The sequence below is a fragment of the Lissotriton vulgaris genome, chromosome 3_1 (genome assembly GCF_964263255.1).
Source record: "Lissotriton vulgaris chromosome 3_1, aLisVul1.2, whole genome shotgun sequence".
NCBI lineage: Eukaryota > Metazoa > Chordata > Amphibia > Caudata > Salamandridae > Lissotriton > Lissotriton vulgaris.
The window spans coordinates 1,608,113,875-1,608,134,953 of record NC_141689.1 but is presented as its reverse complement, the minus strand read 5'-3'; positions in this window follow the sequence as shown (position 1 = coordinate 1,608,134,953).

Genomic DNA, 21,079 nt, shown 5'->3' with positions numbered 1-21,079 from the left:
TTGTTCTATTGAATGTCAAAAAGGACTGCATAATGGTCAGTCCAAGGTAGAGGTAGAATGTTTCCTAGGTCAAGGCATTGGTGATTGGAGAAGATTCCATCTAAAGTGTGCCCAGCAGAATTGGTGGGGGAGGTAACAATTTGTGTAAGGCCTACCGCTTCTAGTTCAGTCAGTAGTGCAATGGTGTGTTGGTCGTCCTGTGACTCCAAGTGAAAATTAAAGTCTCCTAAGATGGAGAAGCTATTTTCACCTGCAACTAGCTCTAGTAGGTCGCTTAAGGAAGACAGGAATTCTGATTGGCATCATGGGGGACGGTATAGAAGAATACCTTTAAAAGGCGGGAATTGGGAGGAGGAGCTACGGGAGCAACCAGGATGGCCGCGTGAGCACAGGGCTCCCGAGACCCACGTAACCTCCCGAATATATCCTGTCACTTATCCTGTTCGCTGTTGACGTCTTCGTGCGGATGAACCCCAGGAGAAGCGAAAACTGAAATATATTTCCCGATCGGACCCCGGAGACCGGAGTTGTGGCGCTGGAAAGTTTGCGGCCTTCGCCTCTTGGATCCCCGGCGCCCGAGTTGGCATGGTGCCCAGGGCATAATTGAACAACAATGGCCTAAGGCAGCAGAGGAGGCCGGTCCGGTTCCACTTTCGCTTTGGTTTTTGGCACTTGGTTTGGATCTCGGGCCTCGAGACGCCTCACTCGCTTCAAAATCTAGTATCCTGACTGGTTCTTGGGCGTGCTGAACAATATTTGGAGTTTTGGTCTTGGACTGCAGTATAAGCTGTCTCTTTGACCATTTTTATTCCTTTGCCCGAGGGCCATTTTGGACTTTCAGTTTCTTGACTCCTTGCCGTCCAAACATCTTGGTCGACATACCATGCAGTTGGGTTCTGTCTACTGCTCTCTGGTTGGCCTGCTTGTGTCCCCCCCCTGCACTTGATTTGGATAACACCTGGGATTACTCCGAAAATGGCGAACAAACCGGAGGGGGACAAACAGAAGTTGAAAACCACCAGACGGGGTAGCTATACCCAAACCAACGTGATGGATCGTTATGCTCAGGTTAAGGGGTCGCCCAGTGGACCTAGTCGATCACTGGAGGAGGCGAGGGGTTCATCGACTCCGGCAACGGAACCAAATTTACAGGATGTGATGGCCGCCATCGATGGTATCAAGTCTTCCCTCGGAAAGCAGACGGAGACCCTTGCTCATAAATTGGATACAGTGGCGATCAATGTTAATTTGATCCGTACGGACCTTACAAAAGCCAATGAAAGGGTCAAATCGTTGGATATAAAAACATCGAGCTTAACCGCTGACGTTGTTGACCTACAGACCGAGGTCCGTAACCTGAAGTCCTCCAATGACATTGTTATCCGTCACCTGGAGAACTTTGAAGGGAGGGCTCGGCGGAACAATGCCCGCATAATTGGTGTTCCGGAAAAGGCGGAAGATCAAGCGGCTGACCTCTTTGTTGAGGACCTTATTGTAAAACATCTGGCCCCCTAGGGACTGAGCAAGTTTTTTACGGTGGAACGGGCCCATAGGATCCCGGGTGGCAGACCGAAAGTGGGAGCCCGCTGCGGCCTATGATAGTGCGGATTTTCAACTTTCGGGATAGAGATGCTATCTTACAGGCTTCGCGGGCGGGTGGACCCTTGAAGTTTGAGAACTCTTCTATCAGTTTCTACCCGGACTTCACGCAGACGGTCCAGAAACAGCGACTCAGTTTTTTGGGGTAAAAAGGAGACTCCGAGATATGGGACTCAAATACGCCATGCTTTTCCCAGCCAAGTTGAGGATCGAGTACAAAGAACGGTTCCACTTTTTTGATAAGCCAGAGGTGGTGGCCGATTGGTTGGACACTCTGCCGGCCCAACAGGAACCAGAGAGTCAGTCTGGTGAAGCAGAGGGAGGACTTGAGAGACAGGAATGAGTGCCATTTGCCTGGTTTCTGGAGACACTGGGGGGATTGATACTGTGATAGATCCAATTCCGATGTACATCAGATTGTTGTTCGAACGGGGGGTTGCGGGACTATCCGCGGGTCTTTCTCCTCCTCAGCTTTACTTCTTGTAGTTTAGTGTAGATGTGGGGGCGACAGGCACACTGCGAGTTGGGGTGGCTCTTTAGTCGTAAGCAGGGGTGCAGCGTGGGGGGTGTTGCAACGGGCTGTTTTGGGGAGGGTGGTGGAGGGGTGTTGGTTTTCAGGTTACTGTTTTTGCAAGGCGCTATACTGCTGGACATTTTCATTGATGTGCTGGACTCTGCTCGGGGTTGGATCTTCTTTCTCTTTCATGATGGGGGGTAGGGGGTTGAGGTTGATGAGTTGGAATGTTAACAGGCTGGGGGATAAAATTAAGCGTGGGGTGGTATTGCAGCTGCTGAAACGTCACTCCCCTGATGTTGTTCTACTTCAGAAGACCCACTTGGTAGGGACTACATGTCATGCCATGAACAGGAAGGGTTATCGTCTAGTTGCCCACGCTGGGTTCTCTTCTGGGTCCCGGGGGGTTTGAATCCTTATTAAGAACGCTCTCCCGCTTGAGGTGGACTCCACGGTCCTTGACGATAGGGGACGCTATGCGGCTGTTTCGGGACGGTGGGAGGGCCGCACGCTTTTCCTGGTCTCTGTTTATGTTCCTCCTGGCTTACAATCTGCTACCTTTGCTGATTTGGGATGGGTTTTGCTTGATCTCCTGGGGGATCTTTGATACTGGGTGGTAATTTTAACGCTGTGGTGTCCGGTATGCTTGATAGACACCCCCGTAGGGACCTAAGGGGGGGGGGCGCATGGTTGGCTGCCTGACTTCATGGACACCCTAGGCCTGGTGGACTGCTGGAGATTGCTTCACTCTACTCAGCGGCAGTATACATTTCACTCGGGCGCCCATGATAGCCTCTCTAGGATTGATTATGTGTTGGTGCCGGCTGCATAGGCGTCTTGTGTTATGGAAGTCAGGCATATGGCCCGGGGTATTTCCGATCACTCCCCGCTGTGGCTTCGGTTGGAATTAGCATCGGGTGCCGAGGGACGGGTAGCCCCGATTAACCCTTGGTATCTTCGCAATCCCAAGACCCACAGTGAGCTTGTAAAGGCTTTGGATCACTATTTCCGGGAGAATGAAGGTTCGGTTTCCTCTGCGGTCTCATTATGGGAAGCTTTTAAGACCGTCATTAGGGGTCAAGCTCTATCATTTATTGCTGGAGTTAAGAAGCAGAAAGAGGAAGATGTGGTAAAGATAGAGACTGAGATAGATGACTTGGAACTGGCGCTAGACCAGGAGGTGACCCGTTCTAGATTGCATGTTCTGCAATTGAAGCAGCTGGAATATAGGACGTTGGTGACGGAGGCTGCGAAGGCCCTTAGTCGGGAACAACAGGGGCGTCTCTATGATGTTGGGGACAAGGCGGGCAAATTGATAGCATGGTTGGATAGAAAAGATAGAGCAAGTTGTGTGGTACCGGAGATTGAGACGGAGAGTGGGGCCATGGTGACCGACCCACAAGAGATAGTGGCGTGTTTTGCCGATCATTTTCATACTGTGTACTCTTCCGTGTCGGATAGACCGGAGGAGGACTCTTGCTTATTACTGCGAGATATTGCCCTTTCGAGTCTCTCTGAGGCGGACAGGGAACTTATGGATTGTACAATCACTGCAGACGAGGTAGCGTTAGCTATGTGTTCCCAACGTTCCGGTAAAGCAATGGGTCCCAATGGTCTGCCGATAGAGTTGTACAAGCTCCGGCCTGACAGGATTGCTCCATATTTAAGGGACATGTTCCTAGAGTCCCGGGACCGTGGTTTTCTCCCCCGCGACCAAAGGTTAGCAACGATAGTTGTAATACACAAGGAAGGGAAACCGAGGAATAAGTGTGCCTCATACAGACCGATTTCACTGTTAAATGCTGGACCTAAAATTCTTGCTAAGCTACTGGCTAATAGGTTGATCAAAATAATTAGTGCCCTAATTCATCCGGATCAGTCTGGTTTTATTCCGCATAGATACACAGCGTTGAACCTTCGGCGCTTGCACGGGGTTCTCGCGAGGGCCGCGACATTGCGTGAGCCGGCCATTTTGGCGTCTTTGGATGCCACTATGGCGTTTGATACTGTGGAATTGCCGTATTTGTGGGCGGTGTTGACTAAATTTGGTTATGGGTCGGATTTTATTGGTTGGGTGCGGCTTCTTTATGCGGACCCCTCGCTCAGATTGTGGTTAACGGTGGTGTTTCGGCTCCGTTTTGTCTCGGGCGGGGTACCCGCCAGGGTTGCCCGCTTTCTCCCCTTTTGTTCGCATTGGTCCTGGAGCCCCTCGCTGCATGGATCCGTTGGGAGCCCTCCATGAAGGGTATTTACTGGTCTCCGGAGTACGAGGATCGAATCTCCCTATATGCGGACGACATCCTGCTTTACCTGACTTCCCCTAGGAAGTCTCTGATAGTGTTGTGTGATGTTTTGACTTCCTTCGGTAGAAATTCGGACCTGATTATCAACTGGGCAAAATCCTATCTTTACGTCCTCTGTGGTGATACTCCGGTTTTGCCGCGTAACTGTCCCATCCAGATAGTGCAAGAGGGGTTTAAATATCTTGGTATTTATGTTTCGATGGACCACCTGGTTCGGTGTGAAAAAAACTTTCTCCCTCCCTTGAATCAGTTGAAACGGGATGTTGCGGACTGGCGGAAGCTTACGCTTTCGTTGCTCGGGCGAGCGACCCTTTTGAGATGATGTCTCTTCCTCGTTTTTTGTACGCCCTTCAGAACACGCTTGACATAGTTCCTGCTAGTTATTTTCGGATAGTTGAGGGTCTACAGAGGAAATTGTTGTGGGATGGCAGACCTCGTATTGCGTTTGCCAAATTGACGCTCCCGTTGTACGACGGAGGTATTGCTCTTCCCGACATTAAAAGGTACTATTGGGCATCGCAACTAGGGGCCATCAACCATGGTATGTATGGCCCCGAGTTAAACCCTGGTTTTGCCATGGATAGGTGGTTACTTCCCGGGGGCAACTATTATAGGGCGCTGTATTCTAAATCGGTGGTGAGGTCTTTGTCGGGGCCGACGAGGACGGCCGTACGGGTCTGGCAGGATGCCACAAGTGCGTTAGGATGGAAAGATTGCTTGACCTTGGCGACCCCGCTTTTCAGATCTGATAGGTTTGGTAAATTGTGGAACACTAAGGGGTTCGACAAGTCGGATCTTATTGGCATCAACAAGGTGGGAGACCTCTGGGCAAAGGAACAAGTGAAGTCGTTTGCGGTCCTGAGTTTGAATTGGGAGGGGCTGAGTATTTCCGTTATGCTCAGGTTCGTCATGCATTGATTTCAGTCTTCCCGGAAGGGGAGGAGATACCAGAATCTACTCCACTGGAGGACCGAGTGCTGGATGGTCATATGCCGGATAGTACCATCTCCCAGGTGTATAAAAAATTGATTAACCATAGGGCAGACCTTCTGTCAAAATTGCGAGATCAGTGGACCCGTGACAGCCTTGAGCTTGATGATGAGGACTGGCAGTCAGTGATCTCCTCTCCCAAGGAGGTCGCGATTCCGGCACGACTCAGATTAGTTCAACTCAAAATATTGCCCATGGTATATGTCATGGGTCCCCGTCTGGTCCGAATGGGTTTTTCTGAAGAGGGTCTGTGCCAACGGGGTTGCGGACAGTTGGGTACGTTTCTCCACATCATCTGGGAGTGTAGAGAAGTCGCAGTTTATTGGAGGAAGGTCCACAAGGTGATTCAGGAGGTCATGGGTGTGGCTCTCTTGCCAGAAGCCAGGCGCTGCCTGTTGAATGTTTGGGAGCCCACCGACCACAATGTGGCTCATACTCAATGGGTGACCCTAGGGGCCATGATCGCTAAACGTAATATTGCACAGCTGTGGGGGTCCCAGAGGCCCCCTACTCTTGAGGTGTGGATGGAAAACATGGATTGATGCATGTTCAAGGAAAAACTGTATATCTGGCTCGGGGTCGTCCCCGGAAGTGGCATAAAGTTTGGGGTCCTTGGAATCGGTATGGAGGAGACATATGTGTACCACCGGTGACAGCTGTCCTTGATGTCCCGATTTCCCCCTTACCCTGAAGGTCTTTGAGGCCTCCTCTTCTCCTCCCCCCTTCCCCCGTCAATGTGTTGATCATTCTATTGTCTATTGCAATGATGTTCCACCCTTGCGCAGTCTATACACTTCATGTATTTTGTTGTCGCCGTGCTTGTTTTTTTCCAATAAAAAGAAATATAAAAAATAAAAAAAGGCGGGAATTGTGTGACTGTAATAGAGAAGCAGCAAGCTTCACAGGTATTGGTGGGGGCTAGTTCTGATATGATAAAATAGTTTTCCCGGTAAATCCGTCGGCTGGACGGACCACTCTTTAGTGGCCATCGATGTCCCCGTGCCGGGATTTTCTCCTTCTGCTCCCGCAAGGTTGGTCTCCACACGGCATTGGAGTAAATTGAGACTTGAGGACCTACATAGAGCCCTCGCAGCGGCGCCGTTGGGACCTCTGGAGGATGTAGATGCAGGCTACAATCGGTTCTGCTTGTGGATCACTAAGGCACTTGACTCCCTGATTCCCATCTCGACCAGGAAAATTAGTTCCCGGGAGTCAAGCCCTTGGTATGATAGTGCATTACGTGCACTCAAGGGCAGTTGTAGGCGAGCAGAGAGGGAATGGCGGAAGGTGTACGACAGCGGGAAGAAGGTCATCTACCTCGCTGATGTTAAAATTTACCATCGTGCTGTATGCCGGGCCCGGGCAGCTTTCTACGCTGCGGAGTTCGGCAATAGCCCTAATCCATCAAAAACCATCTTCAAAGTGGTAAAGGACCTTGTGGCAAAGCGGGCCTCGGCAACAACAACGAGCTCCACGGCGTATTGTGAGGCCCTTGCTCTGTTCTTTTTAGAAAAAGTTCAGAACATCTACTTAACATTCCCTGATACTAGGCCACCGGCAGGTACTCTATGTAACATCTCTGGAGATTCTCTGCTGCATGTGTTGCCCCCGTTGACATCTGAGGGATTTGACAACTTGGCTCAGTAGGTGAAATCCGGGTCGCCCGCCGATCCGCTTAAGCCAGCCCTTTTTAGAGACCAGCTGTTTATGGGTCGTACTTCAGTACTCTCCCTGATTAACATCTCGCTGGCCTCGGGTACGGTTCCAGCAAGTTGGAAGCGGGCTGTGGTTTCTCCCATTTTAAAGAAACCCTCCTTGGACCCGGAAAAGCCGGAAAGCTATTGGCCTATTTCCCTGCTCCCCTGGCCGACCAAAGTCGTGGAGGCCCATGTGAACAAGGTTCTTTCCGACCACCTCACTCGAGCTAACATCCTAGACCCCACCCAGAACGGGTTCCGTGCTGGACACAGCACGGAGACTGCCCTTCTCACCATGGCTGAACATCTTCGCACAGTGATGGATGCAGGACAGACGGCGGTGCTTGTATTATTAGATCTAAGCGCCGCCTTTGATACTGTCTCTCATCCTATCCTGTTGCATCGCCTGGAGGAGATAGGAGTGGGGGGATCCGCCCTCCAGTGGTTCCGGTCCTTCCTTGATGGTCGCTTCTTCAGCGTTGCGGTGCCACCGTTCCAGTCCAAGTTCCATCCTCTGAAACAGGGAGTGCCGCAGGGATCCTCGCTGAGCCCCACATTGTTTAATCTATACGTGAGACCGCTGGCTGAGGTTGTCAGGCAGTGGGGTATGACCATGGTGTCATATGCCGATGACACCCAGCTAGCGGTTACGATCAGCGGGGATGCGGACCAGGACGCCCCCAGGTTTCAGAGTGGACTTAGGGCGGTGGCAAGCTGGATGAAGGCCAACTGTCTCCAGCTCAACGCGAAGAAAACCGAGATCATGATCGTCTGTAGAAGGGCGGATCTCTGGGGGGATAGGTGGTGGCCTTCGGAGCTTGGGTCGGCCCCTCTTCCGGTGACGGAATTGAAAAACTTGGGAGTGTGGATGGATCCCACTCTCAGTTTTGTGGGGCACACGAAGAAAACGGCTGCCTGCTGTTTTGGAATCCTCCGGGCTCTGCGTCCAGTCCTGAAGTTCTTCGACCCCCGCACCCGGCAGCTGGTAATACAGGCGACTGTTATATCGCACCTGGATTATGCCAGCTCTCTCCTGGTGGGCACTAACCTGGCCGAAGTCACCCGCCTCCAGCGCGTGCAGAACGCCGCTGCCAGAGCAATTGTTGGTCTTCCTAGATCCTGCCCTGTTTCCAGTACTTTGAAAGCGTTGCACTGGTTGCCAGTCAGGGCTAGAATTCAATTCAAGGTACTGTGTTTAGCCTTCAAGACTCTAAATGGTATGGCTCCTCAAATACTTATGGACCTTCTGTCCTGGTATGTCCCCACTCGGCATCTGAGATCTCTGGGCCAAGCTCTCACTATTACTCCCAGATACAAGCTGTGCCGTGTTGGTGGTCGTTCCTTCCGGGTCAAAGCAGCCGAACTGTGGAACTCCCTTCCAGTGGAGATTCGGTTGTTGGAGGATCTTTTTTCTTTTCGTAAGGCTATTCCTTCTTTTTAGCTGTTGTGTTTCTTGTGGCTGTTGCGTGTTACCTTGCCATGCGCCAGGACGCCCCCTAGCTGGGGCAGCTGTGCGCAGTACAAATCCACGTAACATAACAAATGATTGCAAGTCCTACGACTTTTTTATTTTGTCTGTCAAATCTGCAGACCGAATATCCTTCTGGTGTGGCTGTGTACAAATCGGGCCCAGCAGCCAGATCACCCCAGGTTTTGGTTATCATGAGGATGTCCAATTTGTGATTCTCAATGAAATTCTGAATTTCATATTTGTGTTTTGGGAGATAGCGAGCGTTTATCAAAGCCAGGTGAATGTTTGCGAGTGAGGAGGTGGTGCTGGGTGAATGATGGGATGACTGGGGAATCTCCAAGATAAAGTGGCAGTTGGGACAGCACAGCGTGGAGTGATAAACAGGTTTTCCAAGTTCAAAGCTAGGGCAATTGGAGGGGTAGTTGCAGGAGGATCGTATGATTTTAAGTTGTTCGGGCGTGTACACTAGTTGCTTATCGCCGATTTTTTGGCTGGGTGGACCAGGGCGGGTGGCCTTGGGCCTGGTCCAGGCGTGGACGGGCGCAGGCGGGCTTGCCTTTGGCGCACTTTCGGCTCGCCACCGGCGTGCGTCTGCTGCGCGAAAGGAATGGCATCAGTTATGTAGCTTGGCCGTGGGCAGAGCAACTAGCCTGCTGACCTGCACGCCGCAACAGAGGAGGAAGTAGTAATCACTTTCACTGCACGTTGCAAGTGCGAGTTCCTTCCACAACAAAGTGAAAGAATCAGCGGTGGACCGGGTAAGGGGTTGAGATGAGGTGAGAGCAAGCGTGAATTAAAAAAGTATCGTTTTTAAAAAGACAGTGAGCAATAATGAAATCCTTGCAGTATTTCTTCGCATTTACCAAAGTTAAAATAAAGACTGTGGGAGCCCTCTGCCAGGCACTCCAGCGTGCAGTGCTCAAGTCTGGTTACCTTACTTGGCGAGTCCACTTGAGTGCGATAATGCGGGGCTTTTTGTAGCTTGACCGGGGGCAGACCAACTAGCCTGCTGACCTGCGCGCCACAAGAGAGGAGGAAGTAGTAATCACTTCCGGGGCGCGTTACAAGTGTGACTTCCCTCCACAACAAACTGAAATAATCAGCGTTGGACCGGGGAAGGGGGTGAGATGAAGTGAGAGCAAGCGTGAATTAAAAGAGTATAGTTTTTAAAAAGACAGTGAGCAATAATGAAATCCTTGCAGTATTTCTTCGCATTTACCACAGTTAAAATAAAGATTGTGGGAGACCTTTGCCAGGCGCACCAGCGTGCAGCGTTCAATCCTGGTTACCTTACTTGGCGAGTAGTAGTAAAGTTAGTACTCAATACTACGACTAAATGCCTTCTGTGAGAACCAAAATTAGTACGTTTATGATTTTATCTCAGATTAGTTCTGTTAATCGGCCCATAAACTCCAGAGGCAAACCAGACACTTGAGAAGTTGGTGGCTATGGAGGTGTGGGATTTCTTCACATGGTTTCATGAAGGGAGGCCTGCTATATCAATGATGGCCGAAGAGCCCATTGCAGTGGACAGGTGGAACAGATAAGGTGATTAGTTGACTGATGTGCAGAGATGAATGCTGGCAAGCAGGGCAAGGGAGTAGGAGCAGTTTCACCTATCACTAGTAAGCATTGAGGTTGATAGGTGGATAAGCCAACACCGGCAGTAAAATGTGCAAGCATGGACAGCTCGTACAACAGGGCTGATGAAAGCTCGCAATAATATGGGTGTGCCACAGGCCTCCATATGGAGCACAGTTCACATCAAACCAGATATCAGAGGCATCTCAACTATACTAAAAACATTTAACTATAGGATATTATTTTTACTTCCAAAGAATTCATTTTCCAACATTTTTGTTACTTTCAATATCCTTGCTAGCATAATCAGGATCTCTCAAACAAACAACAGTAACATGTTTAAATGGCGTTAGGCCAGATGTATCAAAGAGTTTCACCCATTGTGTGTCTATGGGAAACTGCTTTAGTACATATGGGCCCAAATCAATTTTCATTACAAAAAGTATACAAATATATATTTAATTTCTTTTAATTTTACATCCTGCTTGTAAACCTCGTCTCATCTTTTGTGGTGTGCATCTTTCTTCATTACTCCCAATTCTATTCAATCGTGCGTCTGTTCATATCATTTACAGCATAATAGATCACCCCCTTTATCTCCATTGCTGCTTCTGTGATTTAACAGAGTGAATCCTGTGATAAAGGCCAATGAACATCAGATGACTTAAACCCTTCCAGGCTCATGACGAGCTGGGCTCGTCATGGTGTAGCCTCCTCGCACACTGATGACGAGCCCAGCTCGTCATAAAACATGGGATTTTGTAAATCTGAGCACAGGAGGAGAATTCAACTAGCGCGGATGTGGTTAAACCAAATGTCTACAACGTACAACTGGGTGCATCTTGTGACAAAAGGCCATGAGCATCCGACGACTTAAACCAAATATCTGCCATGTACAAATGAGTTGACCCTGTGATAAACCAAATGTCTGCAATGTACAAGAGACTGTATCATGTGATGAAAGACCATAAACTTTAGGCGACTTAAACTAAGGGCCAGAGTTATCAAGGTTTCGCATGGCCCTTCCACCACACAAGGGGGCACAGGGGCGACACAAAACCTAAGTGAGATATATCATGGCACGCAAGGCAGCGCAAATTGATGCCTTAGGTTACTCTGCAGCAGAAAGGTGTTCCATGGGTGGAGTATTAGTGTTCCTGTGCCTCCACTCATGGTTTTTGGCTTATGCCCAGATTTACCATTAGTGGTAGACCTGGGAATGCGTCAAAATGATACACCTCTCCAGATGAGGTATAACAAGGAGAAATACCTTTATTTCTCCTCGTTTTTCCTCTTTCTACGTGTGCTGCATTTTGCAGCACATGTAGAAATAGGAAGATGCCTCTCAGGATTGTATTTGTGCAGTAAGTTACCACTTCCTGCAACAAAAAAATCCTGTCTACAACTCAAGCACCCTTGCACCATGATGCAAAGGTGCCTTCATTGGCACTAGGCAGACAAACGTGTGCCAGACCCAGGAAAGGGCCGAAATGTGCATATAAAGGTAAATACAGCGCATTCCTGCCCTTTCCCTTTCACACAGTACTGCAAGGTGGCTTGCTGCGTTGCGCTGAGTGAAAGAATGATAAATCTGGTCCTAAATGTCTACAATGTTCAAATGAGAGCATCCTGTGATAAACCAAATGTTTACAATGTACAACTGAGTGCATCCTTTAATAAACCAAATGTTTACTATGTACAACTGAGTGCATCCTGTCATAAACCAAATGTCTACATTATACAACAGTGAGTTCTGTAACAAAAGACCATAAACATCAGATGGCTTCAACTAAATGTCTGCAATATACAACTGAGTTCATCCTAGTCTAGTCTGGATATTTGTATTGTGCAACATATCACATCCCGAGGGAGTCTCATGGCGCATGCGGACAGTCCTGGGGAGGGAGAATGAGCCAGGAGATGGAATTGACAGAAGAGCCATGTTTTCAATTTTTTGCGGAAGCTCATGAGTTCCGATCCTGTGATAAACCAAAAGTCTACAATGTACAACTGAATGCATACTGTGATAATATACCTAGAACATCAGACGATTTAAACCAAATGTCTACAACGTGCACCCAAATGTATCCTGTGATGAATCAAATGTCGACAGGGTACAACTGAGTGTAAATTGAGTGTGACTGTGATACAAGACCATAAACATCAGACGACAAACTGAATGTTTACAATGTGCACATTTTTTTCTGCAGTACTACATATTCTAATTATGCAGCCAGCTACACAACAAATCTTTCAACTATTATTATGCTTGGTAATTATGATCCATTTTCTGAAATGAAACATAGTATGCATCTAAACAAATTAAACAAAAGCCAAGTTTCATTTTAGCATGCTTTGCGACATAATGTATACATAATTACCAAAACTGTGTGACACCTAAGCATCTACACCACCTTTTGAAAAGAGCATTATTACAGTGGGAAGTGGATGTACTACTAAATACTGAACCCCAGAATATTTTTTTATTTTATTTCTTTTAATGTTTTTCTTGAACATTTGGCTTACATCAATAGGCATGTAATACAATACTGAGCAATCAGAGGCACACTTCAGTAATAATCTGGGTTTGTGCAGATATGGCATGACGGAGTGTGCAAGAACAACAGTTCCGTATAGGTTAGTCGCTATTGTCCAATACCTGCTCAGGTGGGGGAGGTTCGTAAATATCGCCCCGATAATGATTCCACTTGCCCCAGGTTCGTGCCCATTTCTTGTGGCAGCCTCTGTGGATGTAGACAGCTTTCTCTGTCACCATTGTGTGGTCCATGTCACAGCACCACTGGTGAGGCATCGGGACTCTTCAGAACCCAGACGCGGTGCTATGTTGGGTTTGGCTAATGTCATCCCGAACCCCAGAATATTTTGGTAAAAGAATATACAGGGACAAATTATGAAAAGGTAAGTGCGCATAGGGAAAGATATATTCACCATTCCTAACTCCACATGTGCATACTTTGAAGATAAAAATATCACATAGGTACATATACGTGGAGTTTGGTATAGAAAAAATATGCCTGTCGATGGTTTGGATTAAATATTTAGTCCTCATTGTTCTGTGCCACTGATAGTCTGGTTTCAATATTCAGGGTTCACACCAAAGGGAAATCAGTTGTTATGGGTCACGATGCCAATTACGGTATTTTTTAATTCACCAACCTATGTGACCAAATGTCCTTGGTTATGGAGAACCATAGATTTAGGCATTACAGTCAACCTCGATGATTAGATCGGATAACTGAATGGCATTATTTACACCAGAAAAATACAGCTCATCCTAGCTTCCCCAAAAATATAGGGCATCAAAAAGAAGATGATGGATGGAGTACTTAAATTAATCTTAGCCACTGGCAATCGCTTGGGCCACATTCCAATAAACCCTTTTTTGCCAGTTTGGACCCAGCTATATTCAAGTCAGTGTTTGATGCTGCTTCAATGGGAACAGTCCAGCCCGAATTGCAAGGCCACCTCCTCCCTCAATTGGGAAACAAGCAACCCAGGCCCGGTTTTGCCCTTATTAGGGTTCATCAGCCAGATGTAGTTTGGTTCCAGTGGCACGGTAAGCATGGGACCCATGTCTGGGCATACCCGTCACACTTAGGGAATCAAACACAAGGTAATGGATCGAAAGCTTGAATTAATCTCAGCCATTGGCAATCGCTCGGGCCACATCATAATAACTCATTTCTTGCCAAAAACAGTTTGGATTCAGCCATATGGAAATCAGTCTTGATCCTGCACCAGTAGGAACAGTTCAGCCTAAACTGCCAGGCCAAGCCTTCTGTGAACCAGAACACAAGCACAGAACACAGTTTTCCCCTTATTGAGGCTCATCAACCAGGTCTAGCTCGGTTCAAGTGGCACTGTGAGCACAGGACTCATACCTTGGCATACACATGACACTTGGACCTCAGAAACAAGGTGATTGATGAAAAACTTTTATTAATCTCAGCCACTGGCAATCACTCAGGCCGCATCCAAATCCATAGTTTTTCGCCCACCATGCCACCTGAGTTTGAACCGAGCCACATGTACATCAGTTTTGACCCTGCTCCAATGAGAAACCGTCCAGCACAAACTGCCAGGCCTGGTGATCCCTGAATCAGACCACAAGCAACCCAGGACCGACTTTACCTTTAATGGGGCTCATCACCCAGATATAGCTTTGTTACAGTGGCACAGTGAGCACAGGACCCACATCTGAACATACCCAGCAAACTTAGGGCATCCAAGACAAGGTGATGGGTGGAACACTTGAATTAATCTCAGCCACTGGGAATCACTTGGGCTGCAACCTAATCCATCATTTTTCGCCCACTATTCCACCTCAGTTGGGACCAGTCATAAGCAAATCAGTCTTGACACTGCTCCAATGTGGACAGTCCAGCCCAAACTGCCAGACCATGTCCTTCCTCAACCGGAACAAAAGTAACCCAGGGTGGTTTCGCCCATATTAGAGCTCACCAGCCAGGTATAGCTTGGCACCAATGGCACAGTGGGCACTGGACCCACTTAGTAGCATACCTGTCATACTTAGGACATCACAAACAAGGTGATTGGTGGAATGCTTTCATTATTCTCAGCCGCCTCCGCATGGGCCAAGACATATGCAAATCAGTCTTGACCCTGCTCCAACAAGAACAAAGAACAGTCCAGCCTGAACTGCCAGGTCCTCCCTGTGCCAGAACACAAACAACCCAGGACAGGTTTTGCCCTTATTAGGGATCATCAGCCAAGCATAACTTGGTTCCAGTGGCACAGTGAGCACAGGACCCAGGCCTGGGCACACCCATTTCAATTAAAGCATCAAAAACAAGGTGATGGATGGAATGCTTTAATTAAAGTCAGACACTGGCAATCACTTGCGGCTGCATCCCAGTCCATCATTTTTAACACACCATGCTACTTGCAGTGCAAAACAAATGCACTCTTCTGTATCTTTTTTTGGTTCCCTTTGGTAGGCTGACCTGGCTCACCTGTTCTTTATTCAGCTCCAAAGGTTTAATTTCATTCAAGAACTCTAAAGAAATACAATTATGAATAGATTATCCCTAAAAAAGATCAGCTTGTTAAATACCCATCCTTTATGTATATAAATTTGAGGCTCACCTTTTATACTTTATTTATTAGAAAAACAAATTTGATGTAGCACATATGAGTGACATAGCTCATCTGCACTTTTCTTTAGGGTCCACATGTTTGGGTTCCTACAACACCTTGCAGCGCGCGCAACGAAATTCGTTTTATTCATTAAAATGTTTACTTACCTCCATTCATCCATATTCCAGTGTTTACTAGCCCCCACCCTGCCCCTCCCCCGCCCTGCCTCGCCGCCCCACGGAATTCCCTCCACGGACCGCCACTGCTCAGGAGCCCCCACAGACCCCTGCCCTCTGCACATCTTCCACAGAGCCGCCGCCGCCATTGCACCTGAGCAACGATGCACCATCAACGCCACCTTCGAAGCCGGCACATTTCCAGACGACTGGAAACATGAAGAAGTCAAGCCCCTCCCCAAGAAGCCCTCAGCAGTTCCGATGGACCTCAAGAACTACTGACCCATCTCTCTCCTCCCTTTCACGGCCAAAGTCACAAGAAGATGGTCAACGTCCAACTAGCAAAATTAATCGAAGAGAACTCCATCCTCGACCCCTCCCAATCCGGATTCTGCAGCAACCACAGCACGGAGACTGCCCTACTTGCCGTCACAGACGACATCTGCACCCTCCTCGACCTAGGCCACACCACAGCACTGATCAAACTCAATATCTCTGCAGCCTTCAACACCGTCTCCCACCGCACGCTCGCCTTCAGACTCCATGACACTGGCATACAGGGAACCGTCCTCGACTGGCTCCACTCCTTCCTCACTGGCAGAACTCAAAGATTCAGACTTCCGCCCTTCCTCTTCGAACCCATTGAGATCAACTGCGGAGTACCCCAAGGATCATCACTCAGCCCCACGCTCTTCAACATCTACATACCTCCCTGGCCGCCATCGTCAGACAGCACGGATTCAGCATAGTATCTTATGCTATCAAAACCCAGCTCATCCTCTCCCTCACTATAAACCCCTCACCACCAGACTCAGCTTCCAGGAAGGAATGAAGGACATTGCATCCTGGATGAGCAGTAGCTGTCTTAAGCTTAACTCGGAGACGGCAGAAGTCCTCATCCTCGGATCGTCCCCCTCTGCATGGGACAACACCGGGTGGTCCGCTGCCCTCTGCAGCCACCCACCCCACAGACCATGCCCAGAACCTTGGCATCATTCTTGACTACTCCCTCACCATGACCTGACAGATCAACGCTATTGCCTCCACCTGCTTCAACACCCTCCGCATCCTTTACAAGCCCTTCAAATGGATCCCCCCAAATCAAGAAAGACCATCACCCATGCACTCATAACAAGCAGACTGGACTACGGAATCGCCCTGTATGCCAGGATCAACAAATCTCTGCTCCCCAAGCTCCAGACCATACTGAACACCACAGCCAGACTCGTCCTCAGCATTCCTCTACACGAACATATCACCCAACATCTGCAAAACCTCCACTGGCTCCCCGTCGAGAACAGAGTAACCTTCAAGATACGCACCCACGCCTACAAATGCCTCCACAACACCGGACCCCAATATCTCAATGAAAGAATCTCCTTCCACGTACCCAAGAGAGACCTCTTATCCACTGACCTCACTCTCGCCGAAACCTTGTGAATCTGCAGAGCCAGAACAGGTGGAAGAGCCTTCCCAGACATTGCGACAAAGACCTGAAACAAGCTCCCACTCAACATCAGACGCGCCCCGACTTTTCACATCATTAGGAAGACCCTCAAGAACTGGCTCTTCAACTGACCGGAGTTGCACCCCCCTCCCCCCCACCAGTGCCTTGAGACCGTTATGGGTGAGTAGCGATTTTCACAATTCCCTGATTGATTGATTGAGAATTAATGCAATGGATTTACACTTTATGTTCAGATCATGTTGAGTGATTGTTAAATAACTATTTAATTTTTTTACATAATAGTCTTTTTAACCTATTATCTTTTTAAGGTTGCTTTGTTTGCATGACAAACTAGACTCATGTTTTTTCTGTATGGCCTAGATCTGAAAAGTGCCTCTTCTCATTTTGCTCTGCTCACTAAGGCAAGAACTCCACTTTTTAGGTTTCGCCTGGCGTCCACTGCGCAGCAGTGTTCGCGCAGGCGAAATCTTTTGATTTTCAGTAAGGGCCTTTCACCCGCCTCTCTCTTCCATTGGCTAGCTCCATAAATGGAGGCTAGCCGTTGGAAGAGAGATCTGTCCGTAATTCTCGGAGCAGATTCGTGGGTGTTCCGGTGATTTTTTTCTCATCCCGCCCCTTTTACAACGTCATGCGGCGGTGGGCGGTTGTTTATTTATTTTTTCTTCAACTTTTTTTTGTCATTCCTCCAGGCCGACCGCCGCCGGAAGAAGTCCAGGTGAGTGCTTTGTTTTTTTTTCTTGCCTTCTACCTTTTGATTGTGCCCGTTCCCGCCCCCCTCCTGCTGTCTGTGTGCCCATTCCCACCCCCCCTCCCGCTGTCCGTGTGCCCGTTCCCACCCCCCCTCCCGCTGTCCGTGTCTCCGGCCTCACTTGTAAATTCTTGTCTCAATCTTGCTGGTACCTTTGGTAGATTGTAGTGTGTAGGGTCTCTAGTGCTCTGATGTGGGTAAAAGTGACTGCTCTCACCCCAACAAGAGCCTCTGCTGCTCTGGCCTGTTTATGCTCTGCCACCTCAGAAGCCGCGGACTTGCCTACTTATTGTTCCCCAGGTGGCCTGCAGCTCCGCGGGAAGCCCCCCGCCCCCAGGCAGGCAGACAATAACACACGTCCACAGGTCAGTTCATCACGAGGAGTCCGGAATCACCAGATGACCCATAACCCACAGAAGCACTAAAAGCGCTCACGAAACAAGCATTTCCATATATGTATAACCAGGTATTGGAAGGCCGGCCTTCCCACCCACTCATCAGGGGTGTTCTATGGGCCCCAGCTGTTCGGTTAAGATCTCTGTACGAGTTTATTATGCGAGTGTGAGGGTGGGGTTGCATCTGGATCTCATATTGTTTCTTATGTGTATGCAAGTTTGTTTTAAATATCTGTGTGATGTTACAAGTCAGTGACAATGTACCATTGTTTGGTGTGTATGTGCACCTGCGTGTTTTATGTGTTCGTTTATGCAGGCGTGTTGTTTGTGTGTGCACAAGTACGTCATATGTCTGTATACATCAGTACATTTGTGTGTGCACTAGTGTGGTTTGTGTATATCTGTCCTTATTTCCCTGAACATGAAGCAATGCACAACTGTAGTGCAGCAGAGTACGGGTGATATTGGTTCACACTGTGGCACACCTACGTTCTGATGCACAGTCTGCATACATTGTGTTTGCTACCACCCTTTTCTCAAGCCTGCTGGTACCTTTGGTAAAATTGTAGTGTGTAGGGTCTCTAGTGCTCTGATGTGGGTAAAAGTGATGCTCTAGTGCTATAAAACAAAAAATAGGTGTGCTCTCCTTTATCTGTGCGTTTGTGTGCATATGTACATGTGCATCTCTATGGTGTGTGTATCTCTGGAAGTGTATATTTTTGTCACTTTGTAAGTGTGAACCCATATGTGCATTTGTAGAAGTATACCCTGAAATTGTGCTTTTGTGTACTTGCTATATTTGCCTCAGTATATGCATGAGTGCCTGGATGGAAGGCTGCATTCATGGGGTTTCTGTGTGAAATTATGTAAGAGGAAAGTAGATTTCTGGGTTTGTATGTGGCAGTGTCTGTGCAGCTGTTTGTGTGTGTGGGTGCTCTGTATTTGTGTTTACATTTTTGTGCACATCCGTGACTGTGCGTTGTCTTGGTGCTGTTTGATTGATTTTCTCTGGTGCTTTATGTGTATCTGACCTGGATCATTCCGAGTGCATCTGCATGTGTGCATGTATCTCAGGGACTCTGTATGTCCGAGGTAACACCTGTGTGTTTTGTGTTTGAAGTTACAAGCATGGTCAGTGATCTGCTCAGGGTTTAAAGATGGCGGGTGATTTCCAGCTTCCTAAGACACAGACCCACTTATGGCATGCAAGTACCACAAGGGCCTCAGTCTTAAGCAAAATGAGGAATTCTGCACCCAGAGATTTACAGCCTTTCAAAGCTGCAGATTTGCAAACTTCCAGAATGAAGGAAGCTCTGCCAGGCTTACTCCTGGAAAACGTCTGTGAATTTCATCATGAGAGATATGCACAGAAAAACAATTTCCACGTCTTATCATTTATGTGTCACGCAGGGTTAGCAGTAAAGCTGCATAATTGATACAAATGTAGTGCCCAATTGTGCTCTCTGTAAAAGGCAGTGCCCTAGCACACCATGCTTCAGTCATACACTTTGGACAATGGTCTTCCCACTCGCCCACCATTCTCCAGTACAATCCTTTCTCTCTTCCCCCGCCTCTCCTTCGCTCTCTCTACTACTCAATCACTCTCTAGTACTCACTCTACTACTCTACTACACACTCTCTACTCCTCTACTACACACTCTCTACTACTCACTATCACTCACTCTACTACTAGGTCTCCCATTTGCAAGTGGTTAAGCTATTGGCATTATAAATGACAACGCCATTTATTTATCTGTTTCCAAAACCAACACATAAATAAAAATGTTGTCATTTTCGATGCCAATTGCTCTAACTTTTGCAAAGGCGAGACCATTGCATTGTAAAAGCTTGTTATATTCGTTTTTAGGTCTCTCAGCAGTCTGCTTGCCAGGCCTGCTGTATCCAGTATACAAATAGTGGGCTTTGGGTCCTACTTGCTCTTGATTGGATGGCTCTGTTGTCTCTCTCAGGAGGATTTCGGCCTCAACGGTTTCTGCTTGGTTGACTGGTATCCTACCACTGATGCCGTTTGAATGCCGGAAACAACTTTTTAATTTATTTTACTTTCTGCATGCACTTCCTGGGAGTGCATGTGTCTTCTTGCTCTCCCTGTGTGCTACTTTCACTTTCACTTCACCCCTCAATGTCTGTATAATATCCCCCTCCCTGCTCTTCCTTTGTTTCCCTGGAATTCCTTCCACCTCCCTGCTCTTGCTTTGTTCCCCCGCCAATGTTGTTCTTTATTTCATTCTATTCTTTAAATTAGACCCGCATAACATTCTGATGCCTCTGACCCCTGCACCACCGATTCGTCCTTGATGGCACCACCGTGATGAAGCATGTACCGCTATCCAAGATAAGGTACTGAACAAGCAATGTTGAAGTTTCAGGTTTCGCTTTGTTTTGCAGTTTCTCCTGTCATGTTAAATTCGAGTGCTTTGCAATGTGATTGTGCTTGACCTCTTGCTGGCCTTGTGAATTCTGTGAGAGGATGCAGCTTATTTTTCCAACCATTAGAAAACTACTTGTATATCACCTATGGAGAAGGGTTCCTCTTAACCTAGCAGTGGCGACCGAAAGGGAAATCCCTTACACAGGATGGCCAGCAGGTGGAGGCAGAGGGCTTGTTTAATAGATCCGGCCATGAAAAATCACCGAGAAGGCAATAAAGGTCCTCCGGACCTCCTGTGCTCCATCCCTCAGCGCGGGGTTTTCTCTTTCAATATTCAACCACATACCACCGTTCGCTGATCGCATTTAAGGATGCTTATCAATGTCCTTTAATGCACCGAAGTTAATTCAGAGTGCACTGCTAACAGAAAAAATTAAATACACGCAAAACATGTCAAATAAAAGGAACTATTTGAGAAGAGCAAAAATCCACCCGATCCCCTTTCTGTATATGGTATGATGATGCACTGTTATGTTGAGTAGTGTCTATTGTGTTGTTAATTGTAGTTGTTTGCTGTGTGTAGTGGAGACCTCAGAGCCTTCCGCCCAGCTAAAACTGTCTGTAACC